A 9916-nucleotide genomic window follows, 5' to 3' on the forward strand; every position below is an offset into this window, starting at 1 on the left:
TTGCTATTCTGATCCGATGAAGCGCCATCTGTTCGACATTTTTTGAACGTTTGTATTTTTTTGGTTCTAATAAAACCCCATGTCATTCCAAGCATGTGTGTCAATTTGTACCTCTCTGTCTACATTATTCCGTGATTTATTCTGTTTTCAAATTTCTACTGACTTTTTGATCACCCTGTAGATACATTCATGTTCAGATCAGGTGCTCATTTGTAGTACTGAATATGAAATTAAGTTAAACACATTGTAAGACATTTACTGTACGACTGCAGAGATCGGTAGTAGATGCAATTGGCAATAAATCTGCCGATGAGAACCATACTGCCTATGAGCCAAGAAAAGACAGAGCACAAAAAATATCTCTTTCGATGTTCATTATACAGTAATTTAAATATCGGCGGTATTAAGCGGTGTTGTAACGACAAATATCTATACCACGATGTATCGATATTTCTAACTCATCCCTAGCCGAACCACGGCTGCGAAAGTTTGTTCGACGTGCATAACATCTTCTTCTTCTTCTTCTTCTTCTTCTTCTTCTTGCGTTACGGCCTCTGTAGGACCACGGGTAGCCCCTTCGTGGACTGCATTTTCCTCTTCTTCTCCCAGAACCTCTTCATTCTTTCTCTTCTCCTCTCCCGCTCTTCTTCCGAGATCTTCAGTTTCCGTTTCTCCTGGCGGCTCCACTGGTGACACTCTATTCTTTTCCTGTATTCTTCTCTGTCATTGATCTCCGGCATATTTGTCGGTGTATATTTGTACCTCCAATTTTCCTTTCCTTCGACCTTGATCCCCAATACCATCCAGTCCTTACGAAGTCCAACAACCCACATGGTTCCTGTCTTTCCCCTTGTCCTCCCTGTTGTTTCCCACACTCACTTCGTCATTCTGTCCATACCCATCCTAACTGCATGCCCAGCAAACCTTGCCCTTTTGATTCTGATTTCCGCGGATATTGTTCTCATGTTCTGGTACAATTCTTCCCTAGGTCTTCGCATCCACCTCTCTCCACCTCTTTTGGGACTCTTTATTTTTCTCAGTATTTTCCTCTCTTCCTTCTCCAGTTGCTCTGCCCCATTTCTTTCTACTGTCATCGTCTCAGCAGCATATAATACTGCATTCCTCACTGTTGCCTTGTAGTGGCTTATCTTTACCTCTGTGGATATATTCTTTTTATTGTATAACCTCTCTCGTCATGCAGAAGGCTGACCTCATCCTCTTTATCCTCTCTGTTATTCCCTCCTTGCTCCTGTTCCTTCCTGTTATAAATTCTCCCAGGTATTTAAATTTGTTCACCATTTGCACAGTGCCTTCCAGTGTTTCCCAGTTTGCAGTGGTGTTTAATGTCTTTGTCTTGTTATAGGCGATCCTCAGTCCCACCTTTCTGGCTACCTTACTTTAGTAGTCGAGTTGTGTCTTTGCGTCTTCTTCCGTCTCACTTACTATTGCTATGTCATCTGCAAAGGCTAGGCAGTCCACTTGAGCCCTGTTGTCCTTTTTGTTCCCCACATGGGTCTTTGGTATTCCCATTTCCTTGTTTATTGCATAACATACGTAACACAATCACACTATCGCGTACCCTTCGCATTTACACATATGCTTTCAACCCCACAATTTTGTAACCCTTTCCACGAACTCGTCCATACACAAACTACCTTTTACACCCAACAACTCGAGAATGAAGGAGAGTTTTTCTTGTATCACAGAAGTGTGCAGAAGCCCTCACTGCCGCCCGCGGCTAGCCATAGCGGAAGCGCTGCCCACGAGTGCTGACAGTGATAAATGATAACTGGTAAGACTTGGCGAGGTTCAGGTATTCTTACAGCGTCGCCCGTTTACTGCACGTTATAGAGTACATTTATTACGCCTTACACATTCTGTTCTACAGGTTGTCACAGGAGGAATGGTCAATATTCAGGGACAGAATAGAAACGAACATTTGAAACAAAAAAATCCAGTAAACATGGGCTCTAAAATGCATATCTTCAGAGTTATGAGCACTTCCTCATCTTCTGTACTACGAAACAAAACTCTTCTAATGAAAGCTCTTTGCTTTCCATATTTTGAAGGAGGTAGCGTGAACTGGAACAAGGAAAAATGTCTAGTAAACATCTCGACATTTTTCCTTCTTTCAGTTCTCGTTACCTCCTCTAAAATATGGAAATCGAAGAGCTTTCATTAGAAGAGTTTTGTCTCGTAGTATAGAAGATGAGGAAGTGCTTATAGTTCTTAAGGTATGCATTTTAGAGGCCATGTTTTCTAGACTTTTTTGTTCTAAAGTGCATAACTTAAGAGCTGTGAATACTTTTCCAGTAGAAGATCTGTGTTTCACAGCAGTGAATATGAACAAGTGTTCATACCTCTTAAGATATGCACTTTAGAGCCAATGTTTCCTCTACTTTTTTCCTTGTTTTGAGCCACATTAACACCTCTTAGAATGTGGGAAGCGAAGAGCTTGTAGTTCATAGTTCTTAAAGTATGTTTACTAGATTTATTTGCTTCGAATGATCGTTCCTGTTATATGCGGAAATTTTGACCATTTGTCCTGGGATACCCTGTATAACCTGTAACTAAATAAACTGAAGGATTCGGACCGGCCATAATGCAAGGGCTACCTGATCTGTTTTGTACTCGCTTTTGCAGATCATGAGCACGCCGATTGTGACTAGTTACCAGTTGTGAGTATGGTGTTTACTGGTACTCCCGCCCAAATATAATGTGCCTCAACTGATGGATTTCTTGGGATATTCCTGGCCCCAATTAACACGACAGTAGTGTGGCCTGGAATTCTAACGCTAGTGGTGTGTGGGATGTACTACGCCCCATCCGGTTTTTTTACGTATTTTGAATATTTTGAAATTGAAATTAGTGGTTTAATCAACTGTAAGTTATTACTATCGATTAGTATAGCATGCCTGGGAAGTAGGGACGAATATTAAAGTGCTTTATAGAACATACAAAATTTATTGAAAATATATTTTTTCTTTTTACAAATACATTAAACAACTTCTCTCACTTATGTATGAAAAATTATATCCTCCGGGTGACCACCCAAGGCGCACGGCAACGAACAATGCTTTCATTGACGTTCTCGATGACGCGTTGATAATCATCTGGTGGGATGCCGTTAGCAACCCTTTTAATTTCATCCTTCAATTGGCGTATTGTTTGTGGCTTGTGTCATGTACACTTTTGACTTGACAAATCCCACACAAAAAAGTCAGAAGGCGTTAAATGGCATGATCTGGCAGGCCATTCCTGGTTGCCAAGCAAAGATAATTTTTTGAGAAAACTTTTCATTCAGCAGAGCAATCGTTACACGGGATGTGTGACAGCCGCACCATCTTACTGAAACCAAAAATCGTTATTTTCATCAATAAGAGGGAAAAACTAACCAGAAAGGATATTCCGGTAACGATCGCCGTTTATAGTGACGGCGGCTCCCTCATCACTTTCAAAAAATTAGGGGGCGTTTATTCTTCCTTCCCAGAACCCACACCACAGTCGTGCGTTGTAAATACATCTCATCTTCCACAGTCATTCGCAGATTTTCGTTACCCCAAATTCTGCAGTTCTGCTTATTGGCGACACACTGAGGTGGAAGTGCGCCTCATCTGAGAAAATTATTCTTTTTGTGAAGTTCTCGTTCCCTGCTTGTCGAGTCAAGAGCCATTAAGCAAACGGATGTCTCTTTCCATGATCTGAAGGCTTCAACTCTTGTATAAGTTGTATATTGTACACATGAAAGGATTTCATACAGTGAACTTGGTGATCAATTCGATTGTTGAGCTCGTCAGCGAGCCGATTTCCTGGGGCTTACGGTCGCATTGTCACGCACGGCAGCAATGTTTTCTTGTGTTCGAACACAAAGCGGCCATCCCGTTTTCTTAACGTTTGCAACAGAACCCGTGTTCTCAGACTTCTGGATCAACTTCCGAACTGATGATTCGTTGGAGGAGAATTACGTCCGAACGTCACATGCAATTCACGAACGGTTGCCGTCGAACTTTCACTGTTTTCGTAATAATTTTTTATCACTTGGATACGTTGCTCAGTTGTCATCTGCTCCATGACTGAAATAAACATAAAAAACAGTGCACTCCACACAAATGTTATCAGGCTACTAATGGGAAGGATCGCACATAACAAACCGTGAAAAACCACAGTTGCCAACCATCATATGACAAAATTGCGCAAAATTCAAATTCAACCTTACGTCGCGGACACACTTTATTATTGCATATTAATAACACATGGTGACAATAATAAGATGTAATCTTATTTATTAATTATTATTCACATATCAGTCACAAATATCTACATCTACATCTACATCTACATTCATACTCCGCAAGCCACCCAACGGTGTGTGGCGGAGGGCACTTTACGTGCCACTGTCATTTCCTCCCTTTCCTGTTCCAGTCGCGTATGGTTCGCGGGAAGAACGACTGTCTGAAAGCCTCCGTGCGCGCTCTAATCTCACTAATTTTACATTCGTGATCTCCTCGGGAGGTATAAGTAGGGGGGAGCAGTATACTCGATACCTCATCCAGAAACGCACCCTCTCGAAACCTGGCGAGCAAGCTACACCGCGATGCAGAGCGCCTCTCTTGCAGAGTCTGCCACTTGAGTTTATTAAATATCTCCGTAACGCTATCACGGTTACCAAATAACCCTGTGACGAAACGCGCCGCTCTTCTTTGGATCTTCTCTATCTCCTCCGTCAACCCGATCTGGTACGGATCCCACACTGATGAGCAATACTCAAGTATAGGTCGAACGAGTGTTTTGTAAGCCACCTCCTTTGTTGGTGAACTACATTTTCTAAGCACTCTCCCAATGAATCTCAACCTGGTACCCGCCTTACCAACAATTAATTTTATATGATCATTCCACTTCAGATCGTTCCGCACGCATACTCCCAGATATTTTACAGAAGTAACTGCTACCAGTGTTTGTTCCGCTATCATATAATCATACAATAAAGGATCCTTCTTTCTATGTATTCGCAATACATTACATTTGTCTATGTTAAGGGACAGTTGCCACTCCCTGCACCAAGCGCCTATCCGCTGCAGATCTTCCTGCATTTCGCTACAATTTTCTAATGCTGCAACTTCTCTGTATACTACAGCATCATCCGCGAAAAGCCGCATGGAACTTCCGACACTATCTACTAGGTCATTTATATATATTGTGAAAAGCAATGGTCCCATAACACTCCCCTGTGGCACGCCAGAGGTTACCTTAACGTCTGTAGACGTCTCTCCATTGAGAACAACATGCTGTGTTCTGTTTGCTAAAAAATCTTCAATCCAGCCACACAGCTGGTCTGATATTCCGTAGGCTCTTACTTTGTTTATCAGGCGACAGTGCGGAACTGTATCGAACGCCTTCCGGAAGTCAAGAAAAATAGCATCTACCTGGGAGCCTGTATCTAATATTTTCTGGGTCTCATGAACAAATAACGCGAGTTGGGTCTCACACGATCGCTGTTTCCGGAATCCATGTTGATTCCTACATAGTAGATTCTGGGTTTCCAAAAACGACATGATACTCGAGCAAAAAACATGTTCTAAAATTCTACAACAGATCGACGTCAGAGATATAGGTCTATAGTTTTGCGCATCTGCTCGACGACCCTTCTTGAAGACTGGGACTACCTGTGCTCTTTTCCAATCATTTGGAACCCTCCGTTCCTCTAGAGACTTGCGGTACACGGCTGTTAGAAGGGGGGCAAGTTCTTTCGCGTACTCTGTGTAGAATCGAATTGGTATCCCGTCAGGTCCAGTGGACTTTCCTCTGTTGAGTGCTTCCAGTTGCTTTTCTATTCCTTGGACACTTATTTCGATGTCAGCCATTTTTTCGTTTGTGCGAGGATTTAGAGAAGGAACTGCAGTGCGGTCTTCCTCTGTGAAACAGCTTTGGAAAAAGGTGTTTAGTATTTCAGCTTTACGCGTGTCATCCTCTGTTTCAATGCCATCATCATCCCGGAGTGTCTGGATATGCTGTTTCGAGCCACTTACTGATTTAACGTAAGACCAGAACTTCCTATGATTTTCTGTCAAGTCTGTACATAGAATTTTACTTTCGAATTCACTGAACGCTTCTCGCATAGCCCTCCTTACGCTAACTTTGACATCGCTTAGCTTCTGTTTGTCTGAGAGGTTTTGGCTGCGTTTAAACTTGGAGTGAAGCTCTCTTTGCTTTCGCAGTAGTTTCCTAACTTTGTTGTTGTACCACGGTGGGTTTTTCCCGTCCCTCACAGTTTTACTCGGCACGTACCTGTCTAAAACGCATTTTACGATTGCCTTGAACTTTTTCCATAAACACTCAACATTGTCAGTGTCGGAACAGAATATTGAGTCATACGCTTCTAATTTCTCATTCAATGCACATATTCACTAACAGAGAAATGTTTCTTACATTTACTCATAAACTGGTGAAGAACATCTCCAATTGCAGCCAATTTTCCTACTCCCTTCCTGGCTGCTCGAGTATCTTGGTCAACAAAAAGAGGACAGCGCAAGAGTAAGCTGAATCTTTGGAGGGGCATAGCAGCCCAAAAAATCTTCATCCCATTTCCATCAGATGCCCAAAAGCAATCCAGATTCAATCTACTTGCCTTGTAGGTTGCTGCTAAACACGGGAGCCCACTGCCATCATTTCGAGCTTCGTAATAAGTTTTGGTACGTTTTCTTTTGAATACACCTTTTTCTGACTCTCTATGGTCTTTACTGTAAACAAAACAGATTATTCAATAATATCAGAAAATATAAAAAGGTTGCAACACACTAATGGTGTATCACATCTCTGGCATCACCAACGACACCTGGAGGATGGGCAATAACATGCGACCTTGCTCTAACATTGTACCGTGAAAATTCTTTTCTCTATTTAGTTGTTCCATCTTTTTCCAGGCTGTAACTATCACCGACCGCATCTTCATCGTTTTCATCTCCTACCTTCTTCTAGGCGCTGCAGTCTGGAACCGTGGGACTGCTACGGTCGCAGGTTCGAATCCTGCCTCGGGCATGTATGTGTGTGATGTCCTTAGGTTAGTTAGGTTTAAGTAGTTCTAAGTTCTAGGGGACTGATGACCTAAGATGTTAAGTCCCATAGTGCTCAGAGCCATTTGAACCATTTTTTCCTACCTTCTCTGATGCTGTGTCATGATTACTGGCAATAACAACATCCTCATCATCTCCATCATCGGAATCAATATGCTCCTCATCAAGCACATTATCAACCAATGCTTGCACTTGTCCCTTCCTGCTCCATAACAATCGCTTTACAACAATATTTGCTATTAATTGTACAAGTAAATATCATATGTTATTCAAAATACGCACAAAAATGCAATGAAATAGCTACCGTGACTTTTTCTTCTTATGGGACGGGTGTGGCGTGTTGGGGTTTTACAAATCCTAGCACGCTCGAACTTGTTTCAACAGCATCTCACGGAAGTCCTGCTCTCAATTGAAGTTACAAAAACGCACTTGTGCCAGTCTACTGACATCTCGTAGCAGCTGTCTGAAACCACAAAACAGTGTGAAATGTCGTCTATAATTTAATTGTAAAAATTGGTCATAAAGGGTGTACCACATTCCTACACACTATTGCCGAGTTAACTTTCTCTGCCCACTTTTATAATACCACACAACTACACCAATTTATTCCTAAAATCTCCTACTATAAGATTTGTATTAAGCTTAACACAGTAATGAATATGTGATTGATTATCTGCAGCAAACACTCCCTTGCCAATACAATAGTCAATCAAATCACGCTCTTCGTTAGGCACTTATTTAGCACCGACACATCCTCTGTCTACTGTTACAAAGAAGCCTGGAGGAAGTACGACGATGAACCAATCACTAACTTCAATGAGAGTAATTTGTTACGTATTGTGCGTCTTTCTAGTGAGGAGACGACGTTCGATAGTGAGGTGGAAGACGCTATGCGTAAGCGTATTGTTTCATCTGTACCACTTTCGGACCTATGAAGCGTTGGATTACGAAGTTAGCTAATATCTTTTAATTTTATATTTGACTATGGGGACAAGAATAAATGTGATATTTACACTAAGAGTTATCCAGCATTACGCATAATGAGGTAAACGATGAAAATCAGTTCTTTAGGAACATATATGATAATGTAATCATGAACAAAATTAAAGTGTATGTACGGAATACACTTACATATTGTAAGGATTACTATAGAAATCGCTGCACATAAAAAGGTTTTTGGGGAACAAGGTTCCCTTGAAAAAACTAGTGCATTTGGTAGTAAACTTGGTGCACTTTCCACAGCAAGGGTTCGATTTAACAGCTGTGCCTCGGTGAATATGTAACGGTAAGAATCAGTATGTATTTACAGGGTGTGGTAGATAAGTAATGAGACTGGCCGCCGCGCGGCGCCCCAGTCGCTCGCAGGGCGGTCTCCACCTGTACGTCACGTGGTGGGGGATCTGAGCTAACAATAGAACCGGTTCGTAGTCGCGTCGGAGCTCTGGTGCAGTGAGGGTCGAGCTTCGCGTATTACGTTGTTTGTGTGCCCGTGACACTTGTGAAAACGCTGAAGATGGATCGCTCGATAGAACAGCGGTATGCAATCAAATTTTGCTTTCGCTTGGGCAAAACTGCTTCGGAAACTTTTGCTATGATTACAGAGGCCTACAAAGAAGACTCCCTGTCAAGAGCTCAAGTGTTCCGGTGGTTTAATGAATTTAAAAACGGGAGGGAATCCGTTGAAGACATGGAACGATCTGGACGCCCTTCAACGAGTCGTGTGGATGAAACGGTGGCCAAAGTGAAAGAACTCCTGGACTCCGACCGTCGTTTAAGTCTCAAAATGATCGCCGATGAGGTCTCCGTGAATAAATTTACGGTTCACCAAATTGTTACGCAAGATTTGATGATGAGTAAAGTTTGCGCAAAATTGGTTCCCCGAGTGCTCACCGCCGAACAAAAGCAACAACGAGTGGACGTTTGCCGTGAGATGTTGAATGATTTGGAAAATAATCCACACTTTTTAGACAACGTAGTAACAGGCGACGAATCGTGGACATTCCAGTACGACCCGGAGACGAAAGCCCAGAGCTCGGAGTGGCACACACCGGCATCCCCGCGGCCGAAGAAAGCAAGAATGTCAAAGTCCTGCATCAAGACAATGCTGATTGTGTTTTTCGACAAGTGGGGGTTAATTCACAAAGAGTTTGTCCCTCAGGGGAAGACTGTCAATGCCGAATTCTACAAAGAAGTCCTTCAGCGATTGCACAGAGCCGTCAAACGGAAGCGACAGGACCTTGCTCAACGCTGGCGTCTCCACCACGACAACGCTCCGGCGCACACAGCGTTCCTCGTGACCTCCTACTTGACCCGAATTGGAGTTGAAGTTTTGCCACAGCCACCATACAGCCCTGACTTGAGTCCTCCTGATTTCTTCCTATTTCCAAAGGTCAAAAGATGCCTGAAGGGTCATCGTTTCGACGATATTCCGAACATCCAACGTGCTGTCACGAAGGCACTAACTGGGATAACTCAAACGGACTACAGTGGGGCCTATGAAGCTTGGAAAACGCGCTGGCAACGTTGTGTCGACGCCCAAGGCGAGTACTTTGAAGAATATTAACGTTTTGTACAAATTGGATCAATAAATTTGTTTTTCTAGACTGAGTCTCATTACTTATCTACCACACCCTGTACAATATAATCTAAACCGAACAATTCTATAAAAGCTAGTGATTTGATTTAGAAAAACAGTGTGCAAAAAACCATATACTTCAGGGTAACAATCCATTTTACTGTTGTGTTCAGGTGTCAGGTACAGAACCAAAAGCTAATGATACAGTCCAATGTATAGCAAAATACTAGTATCTTGATTTTATGTGTACAAGAAAAGCGCGTTTGCCTTT

Source organism: Schistocerca nitens, chromosome 8 (assembly GCF_023898315.1).
Source record: "Schistocerca nitens isolate TAMUIC-IGC-003100 chromosome 8, iqSchNite1.1, whole genome shotgun sequence".
Classification (NCBI taxonomy): domain Eukaryota; kingdom Metazoa; phylum Arthropoda; class Insecta; order Orthoptera; family Acrididae; genus Schistocerca; species Schistocerca nitens.